Source organism: Rosa rugosa, chromosome 4 (assembly GCF_958449725.1).
Source record: "Rosa rugosa chromosome 4, drRosRugo1.1, whole genome shotgun sequence".
Lineage (NCBI taxonomy): Eukaryota > Viridiplantae > Streptophyta > Magnoliopsida > Rosales > Rosaceae > Rosa > Rosa rugosa.
Window position 1 is genome coordinate 36,349,712 of NC_084823.1, and position 17,231 is coordinate 36,366,942.

Sequence of the window (17,231 nt, forward strand, 5' to 3'; positions counted from 1 at the left end):
GTTTGTTTTAATGTAATTTCCTGAACTAAACTATATGCAGAAGTTGCTATGATTTGAATTGTGTGATTTTAGGTGATCTCCTGAACTAAATTTCTACGCAGGGATTACTAATTTTTACCTAGTGTGATTGTATGTTTGGTTGTGTTTTGCGGAGTTAAATATTGTTGCTTTAATTTATCTCATGAGCTGAGAAATTATAAGCATGCGTGACGTGAGTCATTTTAATTGGGTTTACTCATACGAGCTTCACAAGCTTATCGGGTTGTTGTTTCAATCCGGTGCACTATTCTATGGTGTAGGGTTTATTGTGCAGGTAAGAGTAATGGTCGTCGAAGCTGAGGTGTTGTTGCTGGCGTAGCTTGGACGTAGTAGGGTGCTTTGGTTTTAGTCTTCCGCTGTGTAAAGAGTTGGTGAGCGTGTTTACTTATTGAATTGTAACTCAGTTTAATTTGTAAATTTTTTGTAATATGTGACTCTAAAGAGCGAGTCCGTATTGCTGTCGGTGAGCTCGGATGCTTTATGGTTTAGTTTAAAATGAAAATTTCTCTATGTGTTTTCTTGTGATTGTTATGTTTTCGCGTTTCGGTTTTGAATTTATTTATTCAAAATTTGGGGCGTGACAGGTTTTATGTACATTGCTTCTTTTGACATGAACTGATATGTTATTTTGTCGTAGACATCACTTCATGTTTTTAAAACCGATGTTCTGTATTTCATGGTAAATCGGTTTACTTTATTGTAAGTGATTTGTACGTTGACGATAGATTACGTTTTCGTGTTTAGAAATCGATGTGCATTGGTTTTGGTTACATCGATTTTGTGGACACATTTTGATATATTAATAATCATGAGACATCGATTTTTATTTTGGTACTGATTTCTAATCTCTCAATTGACTTCGTTTTCCTTGGCAATACTGTTTTGTTATGCTTTTATATACATCACTTCATTTTGACAAGCATGATGTGCAAAGTTTGCATCTAACTGCGGCTGGGAAAAGAAATACATTTTTCTCATCATCCTCAAATTGGGGCATTCCATTAATTTTCTATCCAAATTCATGATCCAACATAACTCACAAAATAAAACCCCAAACCTACAAAGGTTGGCCTAAAAACATATGAACAACAAGCTACAATCAGCACCTGATTATCCAATATCTTGTTGTACCCGACACGATTATGACATAAAAGAGCATTCTCACTAGAAACTGATATGCAAACATCCCATGTAGCATTCAGCATCTGAAAGGAAATAATGTAATGTTTATTTAGGTTGACCGAGACCTATTTTCTTGTCAAGAATAAATCTGGAAAAAAAAAAAAAGCAAACCAGAAGTCAAGTGCCCTACAAATAAGAACCCCCACAGCCTGTAGGCAATACCAATAATTGAACACAATGGAAAGAAAGATCTTCACAATTAACTACATTGCAGAACCAGAATAATCAGATCTAGCAAACCCTAAGGATCATGGCATACATAAATTCAGTACTACCGGTAAAGAGATCGATCGTAAGCTCAAAATTCCACTTTTTTTCTTACCCTTCAATCAAAAAGGAATCCTTGAGTTATCCCCCAGGTTTCTTTATAATTTGGATAGACTCTAAGTTGGTGCTCCTTATTAAACAACATGAAAAAAGAAAAAAAGAAAAAAAAGAAAAAAAAGAAAAAAAAGAAAAAAAAGAAAAAAAAGAAAAAAAAGAAAAAAAAAAGACTCATCAAAAGGGAGGACGCGCACACTAATAATAAACTAGGTTTCAGAAAGAGAAGCTGACCCTAAGTACCAACCAGCCTGTTTTTTTTTTTTAAAATATTGTTGAGACCATCAAGATTAATTCTTTAGAATCCTGTCAAACTGCTTTACAGAAATCATTTTCAGAAAGGGTAACATCCAAGCACTTACTCAATCAATTCTCTAGTTGTCACTCTCGTAAAGTCTATTCCCCCGTGTGTTTTCGGATCACTTTCATTATAATCTTGAACATATATGAAGAACTTGCGGGCACGACGCTTTTCAAATAGACCCATGAGTGGAGATTTAAGTGCCTCCATGTTAGTTGCTGGAACCTTGTGAACCTATTGCAATGGATATACCACTCATAAGGATTGAGATCAATTTTATATATCAATGTGTAAGAATAATCAAGAAGTGTCGCAAGTCGGCAAAAATTTTACCTTTCCTTTATTATAGACAAAACCGCCATCGACAGCTTTGAAGGACAAGTACTTGGTAACAGCTGTATGAATGAGGACACACACTAGAGTTCCATTGACCATCATAAACTACACAGAGAAAATAAAACAGGTTAGGGAAACTTAAAACAATAAAACTAACCCGTAGCTAGCTAGCTTGTGAGCAAAGCACAATGCAAAGTGTCACGGGCTGAACTTTGCAATGAGCAAAGCGGACCGTGCGGCACTTGCTAACAAGTAAGTCAGCCAAGTGAGTACCTTGCAAGGAACAATGAAAGCCACACGATATTAAAATAGTGCTAGTGACAAGCAAGAACACAATTATATGAATGTTGGGGCAACCACGAAGAACAATGAATAATCAAAAGGAAAGATCAAAGAGCAATCTCACGGGGCACAGATGATTGAATAATTCCTCTTTTATTGATGGTAAGACGGTAAGGGAGGCAAAAGTACATGTGCTTACCTATACTAGTTCCGTAGTCCAAACTATGCCGACTAGGAACCCCTCCCTATAGAGCATATCGGCCTTACATGAACCTGGCAGGAGGAAACATGAAAAAGGCTGAGGAGACTAATTGCTAAATAAAATAAATTACATAATTTGTAAATTACCAAAACAACCCTAGCACGCAAGCAAACCAACCAAAGGCTTAACTAATGACCCTGGACAAGGTTGCTTGCGGCATTACAAGTGCGGCCCCTAACATCCTCCCCCACTTAAGCTGTCGGCGCTCTCGACGACTGCCTTGATCTTGAAGTCTTCAATCTTCTGCTGGAACTTCTTCTTCAGGACGTCAGCATTCTCCCAACTGGTTTCTTCATCTCCAAGACCCTTCCACTTGACCAGGAACTGCTGGCATGGGCGCCTTGACACTCGGATCACTCTCTCTGCTAGGATCTCCTCAACTTCTTTCAGCTTTGGTGGTCTGATATCGACGTGCTCCCGAACAGGCTGGTTGCGTGCTTGATCTTCACAGTCTGACTGGCGGCTTGAGGTTGCTGACGTGGAAGAAGGGTGAACTCTCATCCAAGCGGGAATATCGACTTTGTAGGAGCACTTCCCCACTTTAGCAATGATGGGGAGCGGTCCTTCATACTTCCTGAATAGTCGTTTGTCTCTGGAGCGCAGGAACCTGAGTTGTTCCGGGAGCAGCTTGACAAGGACCATGTCCCCTGCTTGAAACTCCCTGGGCTTGCGGCCTTGATCTGCCCACTTCTTCATTCTCCCCGCCGCTTTCTCTAGGTAGGCTTGAGCGATCTCGGCATTAGTCTTCCACTCTTTTGTGAAGTTGAAAGCATGCGGATTCGCCCCTTGGTAGACTTCTTGCACAGTATGCGGCAAGAGAGGCTGTTGGCCAGTGACAATTTCAAAAGCACTCTTGTTGGTGGATGAGCTCTTCTTCGAGTTGAAACAAAATTGTGCAACATCGAGCAATTGCGCCCAATTCTGTTGGTTGGCATGAACGAAATGGCGCAAGTACTCCTCCAACATCCTGTTGAACCTTTCTGTTTGCCCATCAGTCTGTGGGTGATAACTTGAAGATATGTTGAGCTCAGACCCGAGCAACTTGAATAGCTCGGTCCATAATGTTCCCGTGAACCTAGTGTCTTGATCGCTGACTATGTTCTGAGGCACACCCCAATACTTTACAACATGCTTGAAGAAGAGGCTTGCTGTGTCTTCCGCCGAACAGTACTTTGGGGTTGGCACAAAGGTGGCATACTTTGAAAACCTGTCAACCACAACCAGGATGCCTGATAAGTCTCCCACCTTCGGGAGGTTAGTAATAAAGTCAAGGGAGACACTCTCCCACGGGCGAGTCGGAATAGACAGTGGTTCCAACAGCCCTGGAGTCTTTTGGCGCTCAATCTTGTCTTGCTGGCATGTTAGGCAAGTTTTGGTGTATTCCGTGACATCGTCTCGCATCTGGGGCCAGTAGTAACCCTGCTTGAGGAGTGCATGGGTCCTCTGCCATCTAGGGTGACCTGCCCACAGGGTGTCGTGACACTCCCTCATAAGCATTCTTCGCAGTCCGTCAGCTCGCGGAACAAACACTCATCCTCCTTTGGCCATCAATATGCCATCCTCCATCCAAAACCGACGGCTCTTCCCTTCCTTCACCATTTTCATAAGGGATTGCGCCACTAAATCCTTCTCCAGACTCTCCTTGATACGTTGCTTGATGTCTGTGGCAATGATGCTGCTCGACAAAGCGGCCAACACCTTGAGGGTGGCAAGGTCAGCCTTGCGACTCAGAGCATCAGCAACTTGGTTTGTGTGCCCAGCCTTGTGTTCGAAATGGAAGTCGAACTCAGCGAGAAACTCTTGCCATCGAGCTTGCTTTGGAGTTAACTTCGGCTGGGTCAGAAAGTGGCTGACGGCTGAATTGTCTGTCTTCACAAGGAACTTTGACCCCAGCAAATAGTGTCGCCACGTCCTCAAACAGTGAATTACAGCTAGCAACTCCTTCTCCTGAGCCGCGTACCTCCTCTCAGCTTCCGAGAGTTTATGACTTTCATACGCAACAGGGTTCCCCTGTTGCAGCAGGACTCCTCCTAAGGCGAAGTCAGAAGCATCTGTCTAGACTTCAAATGGCTGGTTCAGGTCGGGTAAGGCAAGGACCGGATCTTCCATCACGGCCTTCTTCAAATCTTGAAAGGCCTTCTCACAATTACTACTCCAGTCCCATGTCACTCTCTTCTTCAAGAGTTCAGTTAAGGGGGTCGTCTTCTTTGAGTAGTTCTCAATGAAACGTCGGTAGTAATTAGCCAGCCCAAGAAAAGAACGTAGCTCTTTCACATTCTTGGGGTTTCTCCACTCCTTTATGGCTTCTACTTTCTCCATATCCATCCTGATTTGACCCCTTTCAATAATGTGACCTAGAAACTTGATGGTCACTTGCGCGAAGGAGTACTTTTCGCGCTTGACATACAACTTGTTGTCCCGCAACCGTTGGAACACCAACTTTAGGTGCTCTACGTGTTCTTCTAGGGTAGAGCTATACACCACTATGTCATCCAGATACACTACCACGAACTTATCTAAGTACTCGTGGAAGACTTGGTTCATCAAAGTGCAGAATGTGGCTGGCGCATTGGTCAACCCAAACGGCATCACCAGGAACTCAAAGGCACCATAACGGGTGACGCACGTTGTCTTGGGTTCATCTCCTTCTGCAATGCGAACTTGATAGTACCCCAAGCGGAGGTCTAGCTTTGTGAAATACTTGGCACCACTGAGTTGGTCAAACAGATCTGCAATCAGAGGGATCGGGTACTTGTTGCGCACCGTGACTTTGTTGAGAGCCCGATAGTCCACACACAGTCTCCAACTTCCATCGTGCTTCCTTTGAAACAGCACAGGCGCACCAAAGGGAGCTTTAGATGGCCTAATGAATCCCGCCTTGAGCAGGTCTTCGAGCTGCTTTCGAAGTTCCGCCAGTTCTGGGGGCGCCATTCTGTAAGGTGCCTTTGCAGGTGGTTTGGCCCCCGGAAGCAGTTCGATCTCATGGTCCACACTCCTCCTTGGAGGTAATTCTTTGGGAAGTTCAGGAGGCATCACATTTACATAGCTCTCCAATACCCCTTCAATCTCCTTCGGAATCACTTCTCCTTTAGTCTCATCCTTTATCAAGGGAACTGCTACATAGGTAGGCTCATGACGCTTCACGCCTTTCTTGAACTGGAGGGCGGACAAGAGACGGGGTTCACTTGGTTGCTCGATTCTTGCCGGAACCACACATGCCCTTTCTCCCATAATAAGTAAGTGTTGGGCACTAGGAATGGGAATAGCTTTGTTCGCCAACAAGAACTCCATCCCCAATATGACATCAAAGTCGTCCATCTGGACAACTACGAGGTCGGTCTTCCCTTGCCAGTGACCCAACTTGAGTGATACTCCTCGAGATAGTCCAGTTGTAGGTGAGGCCTTAGAGTTCACAGCTTTCATGCGGCCAACATCCTTCTCCAACTTCAGCCCCAACCTCCGTGCTTCAGGTTCTGACACAAAGTTGTGAGTGGCCCCTGTGTTAACCATCACGCTCTTGGCTACCTTTCCATTAATACTACCATCTATGAACATCAAACCTTTAGCCTGGGACTTCTTAGGTGATTGTGGTCGCTTCTCCACCGCACCCAAGAATCTCAGAGCTCCCATGTGACCAGGTTCCTCCTCTGGCTCTTGCTGATCTTCCATTTCTTTCGAGTGAATATGAGCCTGTAGGGCAGAGAGGGCAGTCTTATGAGGGCACTCATTCATTCTATGCGGTCCTCTGCATAAGAAGCATGCTAGTGGCTTTGGAGCATAGCCTGAGGGATTAAAGGGTCGAGGGGTGAAGACCCCTGTCGAGGCAACAGGCTTGGACGTTGTCGTGTCCCTCGCATTCCCTACTCTCCTGTCCCCTCCTCCTGAGTTGGAAAACTTGGACTCCGCTCCCCCACTTCTACTCGGTCCAGGCCTTACATTTCTGTTAACATTCACATTCGAAAACGGCTGAGTCTTCTTAGTAGAGTTCTCTTCGAATGTGTAGTCCGTCAACCTTTCAGGAGCAGCCTGTGCGGAGGCCAAATCTTGGACCCTTTGCCGCTGAAGTTCTGTCCTCGCCCATGGCTTTAAGCCTTCCAGGAAATAAAACAGCCGATCCTTCTCTGACATGTCCGGAATGTCAAGCATGAGCACCGAGAACTTGTTTACAAAGTCTCAGATGTTGTTGGTGTGCTTGAGCTCCCTTAGTTGCCTTCTAGCAATGTACTCTACATTCTCGGGGAAGAATTGAGCTTTGAGCTCCTTCTTAAGATCCTCCCAGGTGTCAATGGTGCATACCCCTCTTTGTATGTCATTATACTTGGTCCTCCACCATAGTTTAGCATCTCCTGACAAATACATTGTCGCCATGTTCACCTTCACCTCTTCCGAGTCTGGCTTCACTGCTCGGAAGTATTGCTCCATATCAAATAAGTAATTCTCAAGCTCCTTGGCATCTCGCGCCCCTCCAAAAGCTTGAGGTTCTGGTATCTTTACCTTCCTGTAGTCCGTCACAGGTTGGTTTCCCATCGCACGGATGGTTAGGTTGAGCTTGGTATTCATCTCCACCAGCTCGTTTCTGAAAGCATCAATGGTGGCTCGGACATCTTCTGCCATATTGTCCACAGTCACCTGGAGTGTGTCAAGGGCATCACTCATCGCCCCCATTTGCTCGTTCGGAACAGGAGCTTCTTCCTCATTTCTCTCCCTTCCGCTACCTCGAGTTTTACAGTTTTCAAGGGCCACAACTCGGTTCTTCAGGCTCTCCACCTCTATCATCCGCGCCGCCAACTCATCTAGGTCGACGCGGTCCAACACATTAGTGATATCAATCAACCTATCAGGCACTCCCGCAAGTTCTCTGAGTTGTTGGTCATACCAATCGAATCTTTGTTGGTTTGTCATCTTCCCCGTCATCGTAGTGAGCTTCTTGAGCCGAGTTGGCACTGATACCAACTGTCACGGGACGAACTTTGCAATGCGCAAAGCGGACCGTGCGGCACTTGCTAGCAAGCAAGTCAGCCAAGTGAGTACCTTGCAAAGAACAATGAAAGCCACACGATATTAAAATAGTGCTAGTGACAAGCAAGAACACAATTATATGAATGTTGGGGCAACCACGAAGAACAATGAATAATCGAAAGGAAAGATCAAAGAGCAATCTCACGGGGCACAGATGATTGAATAATTCCTCTTTTATTGATGGTAAGACGGTAAGGGAGGCAAAAGTACATGTGCTTACCTATACTAGTTCCGTAGTCCAAACTATGCCGACTAGGAACCCCTCCCTATAGAGCATATCGACCTTACATGAACCTGGCAGGAGGAAACATGAAAAAGGCCGAGGAGACTAATTGCTAAATAAAATAAATTACATAATTTGTAAATTACCAAAACAACCCTAGCACGCAAGCAAACCAACCAAAGGCTTAACTAATGACCCTGGACAAGGTTGCTTGCGGCATTACAAGTGCGGCCCCTAACACAAAGCAATGTAGAATATAACACATAAAACGTACCTATCCCTACTAGAGCCCAACTGTGCTGGGGGCTTATCATCTCCCCTGAACCTCTTCCACAGCAGAAAATAGTGTAAAGATCACAAAAAAAATAAGAGAAATTTTTCACACATTGCTAAATGATAGATACACATCTCTTACTTAATACACAACCTATTAACTTTTTTATTTTAATATTTTACTAGAAACACAACCCCAAACTTTCTAAACTACCCTCATTCACAATACACAATATCTTTTCATTAAATATATATCTTTTTTTTTTTTGCTGAAATAAATTGAGATAAATATCTGGTAAAAGACTACTTATTTTTTTTCTTATACAAGCCTATTGTATTGCTGTAGTTGAAAAAAAAAAACGAGACCCAAAGAATGACATATTACACTAGAAGACTCAGCATCAATTCCTCAATGGCTCAATGTGAGAGTTTCGGTAAATCACATGGTCATCACTAAAGTTAATACAATGACACCCAAAGAATGTTTTAATTGCTTTTCACTTGTTGGGTTGAATATACTCAAATGCCAATGGGGAATTGCTTGTCATTGAGGACTTGACCAAGACAATATTCATATGCCAATTGTTGAGATTTGTGAACTACTGATGATGAAATTGGAGCGAAACAAAACAATACATCACAAGAGTTCTTGAAGAATTTTTCAATGGTTTTCACTTGCTTTTGTTTGTCCATATCATTTGGACAGGTAATACATTTTTGAAACTAGATTGATAAGAAGGCTTGATTCCATGCATGCTAAATTATTGAGAATCAAATTCATGATATCCATCTGCGGTAGACTTGGAAAAAAAAAAAACTGCATATATTTCTTAATTCCAACTATGTTTCTTTATTGTTAATATAAATATCTCTTTTGGTAATTTAACTGACCCATAAAATGTGATGTTGGGTGTGTGAAAAAATGGATGTGTATTTAGTATTTAGAGGTGTGTGAATAAAATTTCTCAAAAAATAACTCAAAACTAAAGGTTAAGTAAACAGTGAGGCACCATATTAGAAGTATAAAACTAGTACTTGGTCACTAGTTAAAGATTAAGTGGCAGAAATTGGACCTGAATAAGATTAAGTGATGCACACTCTCCTTCGTAATAGTCATTCCTATCCATGTCTAGAACCTGGTCTACTCTCACCAGAACATGCGGAGACTATAGCGTGCACATTGGCTGTTCGTTTTATTCTGGACAATGGTTTTCTTCCTGCTATCTTGGAAACAGACTCACAGGTTGTGCAGGGACAGTTGGTCAATAGGGATGGCCACAATACCTCGACTCTGGGACGGCTTTTTGATGACTTGGGATCCATACTTGATTCTCATCCCAATGTGAAAGTTACTCACACTAAGAGAAACGCAAATACAGTTGCCCATCTTATGGCAGCCTTTTCCAGTTCGAGTTCTGAAGAACTTTTTTACTTTTCGGCACCTTCTTTTCTTCAAGCTGCATTAGCAGCTGATAGTAGTAATGTGTAATTGCTTCTTTATTCTCAATAAGATTTGACCTCCTTTCCCTCAAAAAAAAAAAAAGTGTAGAACCTGGATCAGAAGATGCAAATAGCTATCATATAAGTGCTTTATCAATATTAAGTGATCTTTAGCAAAAGAACATATTTAGCGAAAGAAACGTGCAGACTATTCTTTAAACAGGTAGTAAATATATACACAGAAAAGAGGCCTACATAAAAATGATCCGAACAGAACAGAAATGAATATAATAAAGAATTCAGTGTAAGTAAACTTGGTAGGTTACAATTCCAAGTTTCAAGCACAGACAAAGGATGAGTAATCATCAGGAAAGTAAAGAAAGATGCTGGGGGTATCACAAGATAAAAACATCAAGCTCTATAGGTAAAACAGAAAGTCCAAGCAATAATGTGAAACTGAAGGTCCTAGTGAAGATGGAAGAGAAAGCAACCTTAATTGAATAACGAACAAAATCTGTTGGATCTATATTATTCTTTTTGTATACAAAACTCTTCTATTACCATTTATAACTTCTAGCTAATTTCCTGTTCTTCTGTTGTGTCTCTATAAGTGTTCACTTTGGTGGTTTCGTTGTAACGGATTTTGTTATACAATCTACAATACCTTCACAATCAAATATGTAAACTGTAACAACCAAGTGCAGAGGCAAAGTTATATAAGGTACTAAGATGACCTAACCGTATTTATAATATTTTGCAATGAGGACATATTTAATAGAGAAGCGAACCGTATTTAGATTCAACACTTGAGCGGGAAATAATAGATTGCTTCTTGGAGCACCAGGCCTCCAAATTGAAGCCAACCTTGGGAGTTGGCGTCAGAGGATGTGAGAGGAGTGGAGAGACTGGTGGTGGAGGGAGCAGGTCTAGAGCCATCAACATAACCCCAAATGTTATTGCCATGGAGATAGGGTTTTATTTGTCGGAGCCAGAGAGATAGTTAGACTCGGTGAGTTTGATGAAGTGAACTGAACAATATTGGGAGAGGGAGGATGAGCTACAGAGGAGGCTGCCAGGGCAGAGAAGGAGAGGACAAGGAAGGAGAAGAATCTTAAAAAAAGATGAAACCTAGGACTCGTGATAATATGTAGAAATTGATTCTCATTGATTGAATGATTTACATGCAAGAATACAAATATATAGCATATAAGATAGCTTGCATACTTAGTCAAATGGTCGCTGCCTCCTAGTGGCAGGGTGAAACTTAGTGTCACTGGATGTATTTTCCAGTGGCAACATGATGGGAAAGCTGTGCGTATGGAAATTATGCTATGCTGTAATCGAGTTGCAGATCGAGTTATCTTTCCGTTGTGTCACCGCTGTGTGACCTGTGTCAAAGCAAATAGAGTCGCCAGTAGAGCGCTCTTTGCTAGTTGGTGCTTAGTTGAATACAGGTGTTTAGTGGAGACTCATGATAGTATTTCAGGATGTTCTCTCAGTGCGTACGTATTGTAATCAGGGGTTTAGGCTCAATGTCCCCCCCTTGTATTCGACAATTTCATTAATCAAGGCTTGAGGGCAGCCGCACCACCCTTTACTCAAAAAAAAAGAAAAAGATAGCTTGCATACTATTATTACATTTAATTACATATAATTACAAGATCCACAAGATTACCCTAAAATCAATTTCACATCAAATAATTATCAATTCAAGGAATTCTGATTTAATTTGAGGATTGGAGACGGACATCAAATAGACAATGTGACAATTTCTCTAACACCTAGAGTAAACATAATAATGTAGGTTGACTATTTACTATATACTAAAGCTCCTGCACTATTCATTTTACTGTTCATCTTGGGTGTCTGAAATGACTCTTTTGCCCTCTATTTTTTGTTAACTACGGCCCTGCCATTCAGTCGTTCCAGAATCCTCTCTCTTTTTGGATTTTTTTGGTCGCGCGGAGAGAGAATAGTGCAGCGGAGGAAGGGAGAGAAAAGGAGAGTTTGTTTCCGCCGTGCCCAGAATAGCCCAATAGAATTCGGAGAAGCTGATCCAGGAATTGTATTTGCCTAATCTACATCAGTGTAACTTTGGGTTAGGGCAACAGAGCGAAGAGGAATACCAGGAGGTTTAGTTCGTAGAAGATGTGCAGTCCTATCTCACCCAGTCTGGCTCCGACTCTAAATCTGTCTTCGCTTTTCTCCAAGAAAGGTCTGCCCATTAAGATTTACTTCCTTCTTTCTCAAACCCCAAGTCTTTTTCATCTTGATGATCCGGGTTTTGACTCCTGTAGTTCTAATCGATTTCCCAAGTTTGAAGCTTTGCCCAACTGACTTGCTAAAACTTAATTGGGATTGAAATGAATGGATATATGCAGTAGTGAATCTATTGAGAAGTATATCTATTAGTGACATCACTGAAAATACAAACAAGTATATTTATTAGTGACTTTGTTGTTTCCTTTTCTAGAGCTTTGTATTGTAGCTATTATCTTATTCCAATCTGTCCGTTTGACCTTTGATCATCCGGGCCATTAGTTGTTTGCTGCACTTAGTTTCTATTGTTTGGTTTGGGATTTTGGATAACACCCATTATTGAGTAGTTTGCGGTGATTTTATAGGGGCTAGATTGACAGAAGCTATACAGAAGTTGGGAAGATAATCCGGATGTCGGTTTTATTGCATTGAAGGTAATTGTGTTTCTTTTTCTCCCCGTTGCCACTAATTTGGTTCTTTAACATAGGCTACCATTCTTTTGTCCCATACTATTAGGTGATATTGCTTGGTTTTGATTACACAAGTGGTGACTTATAAAAAGTGGTTTTAAATTTTGAAGGGCAGTGGCAAGGCATTTTGTGCGGGTGGAGATATGGTGTCTCTCTATCATTTCAGCAAGAAAAACGAAAAGAAGGAAATAAATTCATACAGTATGTTTTTTTTTTCTCTCTCTTAATTTTGCTGTTATCATGTATTAGTTTGTGCCTCTAGCTAGATGTGTTTTGCTAATGTGGTTGTTATTAAGACAGGAAAAATAAGATACATGTTCTATTCACTATTTATTAAGTGAGGTTTTAGCTCTTGGTTCTTGACCTTTAAAGAGCTTTTGGTTATTCCTATGCAGATTATGAGGGAATGGAGGAAATGAGGACCAAAAATTAAGGAGCCCAAACCAATAGGGTGACAAAACTTGCTCTCCCTTCTTTCTTTTTCTGCCTTCTTTGGCGTATTTTGTTTCTGTTCCATATCTAGATAAGTGATACAAAAAGAATAGGTTTGTATGAGCAATTAGGAGTGGCTAAGTGACAGATTTTGTTTAAGCAAAGTACGCATGGCTTCTTTCTCTTTTGTTTTTTGGTTGTTCTTAATGCTGCTCATGTCTAAGTTGCTATTGAGATTGGTGTGTAATTTCCATGTGATCCAATAACATCGTTCTGAAATGTAAGAAAACTGATCAGTTAATGTGCTGTGTATCTTGAATTGAAACTGATCAGTGTTGTTGTGCATATATTCATATATATCAGAGCAAATACTAATAACTCCTGAATTCATCCCTTGAAAATTGATCAGTATCCGCTGTGCATCTTGGTAATTTATATAAGATGGTAAAGGGTGAGAAGCAGATTCGTATTGAAAGACGTTATTAGACAATCAATATTAGTCGGTGTGTACACACACAAATACGACTTATATCATACTCATTAGTGAGAGCTCAGTCAATATATACCAACTTTGACATCAAAATCAGATAGTTGATGATCAAGTAACTTGAAAATGACCATTTTTTTTTCATACTGCCTAATAAGAAGGGTTTAGTTGAGTTTTTATTTTCTATTATCTTTGCCCGTTTTCATCGTCCTTTTTTGTTTGTATTGAATGTAGTATGGTTATGTTGAGAACTGTTTAAATCTAAAAAAGCAGGAAAGAAGATATACTGGTGACATTGTGGGGGGATATTTCATGCAGTCTTGATATTGAGGCTATCAGGACAACACGACCACCTGCACGTACTTGCAGTTTTCACAAGCCTCAAATTGAAACAATATCAAAGTAAGCCATACTAACTTCCATTATGTCATTCAGATATAGTATCACAAAGTAAGCCATACTAACTTCCATTATGTCATTCAGATATAGTATATATCACAGAAAAATCATACTTTTATTTGATCTCTTTTATATTAACAAAAAGAATGGGTTTGTATGAGCAATTATCTTTGCCCGTTTTCATCGTCCTTTTTTGTTTGTATTGAATGTGGTATGGTTATGTTGAGAACTGTTTAAATCTAAAAAAGCAGGAAAGAAGATATACTGGTGACATTGTGGGGGGATATTTCATGCAGTCTTGATATTGAGGCTATCAGGACAACACGGCCACCTGCACTTGCAGTTTTCACAAGACTCAAATTGAAACAATATCAAAGTAAGCCATACTAACTTCCATTATGTCATTCAGATATAGTATCACAAAGTAAGCCATACTAACTTCCATTATGTCATTCAGATATAGTATCACAGAAAAATCATACTTTTATTTGATCTCTTTTATATTAACTTCCATATATTCGGTATTCTAGACAAAGTTTCACTATCAAGCACATGAAGCACTTTCTATATCCTCAATCCTGACAAAGTTTCACTATAAGAAAGATTTATGCTCGGATAGGTGAATATGTAAAATAATTATGAAACTTAGGACATCATTATATTTCTGTTTGTTGTTAATTCAGTTAGAAAGAAAGCCATGGATAATTGAAAATAAGCTGTTCTGTCACAAAAAGAATTCCTTTTTCTTTTTCTTTCTTCAGCACCAGCCTCTATGCACAGCTATATATTGAAGGCTTCTGTCATGGAAGCAATTAGGCTTTCAAATATATTTCTGCTAACCTCATTAGTCATTAGAGATGCCAGTTTCAAGAATAAGTCTGAAGCAAATTCGGTGATTGAGGTAATTAATCAATTGTAGTAATTATTTACTTTTTGGTTTTCCATTCAAACGTAATTTCTTTCTCTTATGTTAGTTATGTGTGGATCTCCCTTGCAGCTCTATTTTCAAGTTTAGTGGGAATTGGTGATTGAGTCCACCAGATTCATTGATAAGAGATTTTAGATGAAATTGTAGAGGAACCACTTCAATTAGCAAAGATGATTTATTGAGGCTGAAAGTATTACTTATATATATTGACTAGCTAAAAAATTTGGATTTGGTAATATATATTCTGATGTATATGTCTTACCAATTTGTAAATATTCTTCCTTCAAAAAAGAATAATTGTATGCATATACCTTTAGCTCTGTGCCATACATTAGTTTTCTACATGCATTTTGGTATCATTATTACCAGTTTCTTGATCTTGACAAATGAATGCATTCAGTTTATTGCAAATGCTTCAACTGGATGAATGAACTCATCAACAAGCCTTACATACAAAATTGTTAACAAAAATCCCGCAGCAATGCGCGGGTATCATTTCTAGTTCTAACTAAGTTCCAATTGGTGATGTAGAAGCATTACCATGATTGGCATGCATGTCTTCAAGGGGGCAAGACATTTGAGACGCTAGAAGCCCTTCGATCAACAACATCAGAAGACCCACACTCCTGCAATTCAAGTGCACCAGCAACTAAATTTCCAAAATAAGGCTGATTTATCCTTCCACAATAAGGGGTACAAAAAATAGTGGATTTTTGAATGTTTTCAATCGTTGCAGAAGAAAAGGGTCTAAAGCCTACTATTAAATGTAATGGAAATACGAGGTTCTGTACTCAACTAGAACTGGTTAATCTTTGTGGACTGATCAGGAATATGTTCAAAAGATTTAAATTTGGTACTAGAACTGTCTTTAGCATGATCAACATCTTATATTAACTCCCAGTGTATATCAACACAAGTACTTGTTGTGTCTCACCGGCAAAAACATAAAACTCGTCCATCTTGCATCAAATTCCCTACTCTAACATAAACAGAAAAAAGAATAGAAAAATGGTAAAATTAACGAGTTTTTTTGTTTTTTTTTTTTGCTAGAGAAATTAACGAGTTACAAAACTGAACTCCAACTAGAGCTACAAAGCAAAAAGGAAAACTAAAGAAACACAATGGCCCCTGATCATGGTGGCGTTTGATTGATGAAATAAAGGGGGAGTAGCGCCAGGGCGTTTGATCATCGTTCTTCAAACCCAAATAGAAGGTAATTTAGTCATCTCCACTAGGTCCTTGGCATCTGCGCTGTAAGGCTTTGAAATTGTCTGTTTTTCGATGTCATAGACACCAAAATCAGTAATAGGTTCGGAACCGTTGTCTACGCAATCATAATCTTGGTTGAAGTATATGCAATTTGGTTTGCATCCCAGAAAATTTGAAGTCAACACTGATATTGACGAATTATCACCCACAAAGAGAGCAACATTACCTAGTGTTTCTTTCTCAATCCACTCACACTTATCGGAACTCAATTTGAAAACTTTGAATTTCAATGTTTTATGTGAAAATCCTTTAATTCCCGAGCGGGCCTCATACCTGTGAACCATCAACAATTCTTTATCGATTGAATAAACCAAATACTTCTTCAATAATCTGAACTCCAATCTTGATAAAGTTGTGTGTTCAACCAATTTTGGAGTTGATGAGTTCGTGGACCGATAATTTATACCAAAAGAAAAAGGGTTTTTGTCCATTTACCCCATTTCTAGGGATTTTTTTCCCACTAACCCCATTAAGTTTTTTTAATTATCTCTTACCCAATACACTCTAAGGAAGTCTTCCCTAATACCCCATTAAGATTTTTTTTTTGTTTTAAATTTTTTTTTAATACCATTTTACCCCTCACTCCTTTGTTTACTTAGAGAGAGAGAAAATGGAAGAGAGAGAAACCATAGGAGACTTTGCCGGAGCCCGTCACCGGTCGCCGGAATCCGGTCACCGGTCGCCGGAATCCGGCCAACTTTCACCGGAATCCGGTCATCGGTCGCCGGATTCCGATCACCGGCCGCTGCCCACCGGATTTTTCTGAAAATCTCTATTGCCCCCAATAGACGTCTATTGCCCCCCAATACAACTTTCAGTCGCCGGAATGAGAACTAATCTCCCTAAATTTAGACAAATAAAACTTTGATTAAAGAAAAAAATGAGGAGATTACATCAATTCAAAACGTCTATTGCCCCCCAATAGACGTCTATTGCCCCCCAATAGAATTTTCAATCTCCGGAATGGGAACTAATCTTCATAAAATTAAATAAATAAAACTTTGATTAAACAAAAAAATGAGTAGATTACATCAATTCAAATGTCTATTGCTCCCCAATAGACGTATATTGCCCCCCAATAGACGTCTATTGGGGAGCAATTGAATATTATTTTTTCTGTCTTCTTTCCTTTCTGGCCTTCTGTTGCAAAACAGAAGTAGCACCATTTTGATTCGCCCCCCAATACAATTTTTTTTCTTTTTTTTTTTTCCTTCTCAGATTTCTTCCCACAGTTTACAAAAAAAAAAAAAAAAAAAAAAATTGGGCACCAGAAAATGCTCTGGGCACCGAAGACCAAAGCACCCTCAGG

The 17,231-nt window shown here is 40.1% G+C and overlaps 1 long non-coding RNA gene across 7 annotated transcripts; it reads left to right on the forward strand.

Moving 5' to 3' along the window:
* Nucleotides 1-11,624: 11,624 nt before the first annotated feature.
* LOC133746092 (uncharacterized) lies at nucleotides 11,625-15,011 on the forward strand. Of its 7 annotated transcripts, none has more exons than XR_009863951.1 (8): nucleotides 11,625-11,893; nucleotides 12,303-12,371; nucleotides 12,518-12,608; nucleotides 12,803-12,858; nucleotides 13,645-13,728; nucleotides 14,022-14,101; nucleotides 14,487-14,626; nucleotides 14,723-15,009. It is a non-coding gene; the product is annotated as an uncharacterized LOC133746092 (long non-coding RNA). The 7 variants fall into 7 exon arrangements; XR_009863948.1 differs by having other exon boundaries at nucleotides 13,977-14,101; nucleotides 14,723-15,008; XR_009863954.1 differs by lacking the exon at nucleotides 14,487-14,626 and having other exon boundaries at nucleotides 13,977-14,101; nucleotides 14,723-15,011.
* Nucleotides 15,012-17,231: the final 2,220 nt, after the last annotated feature.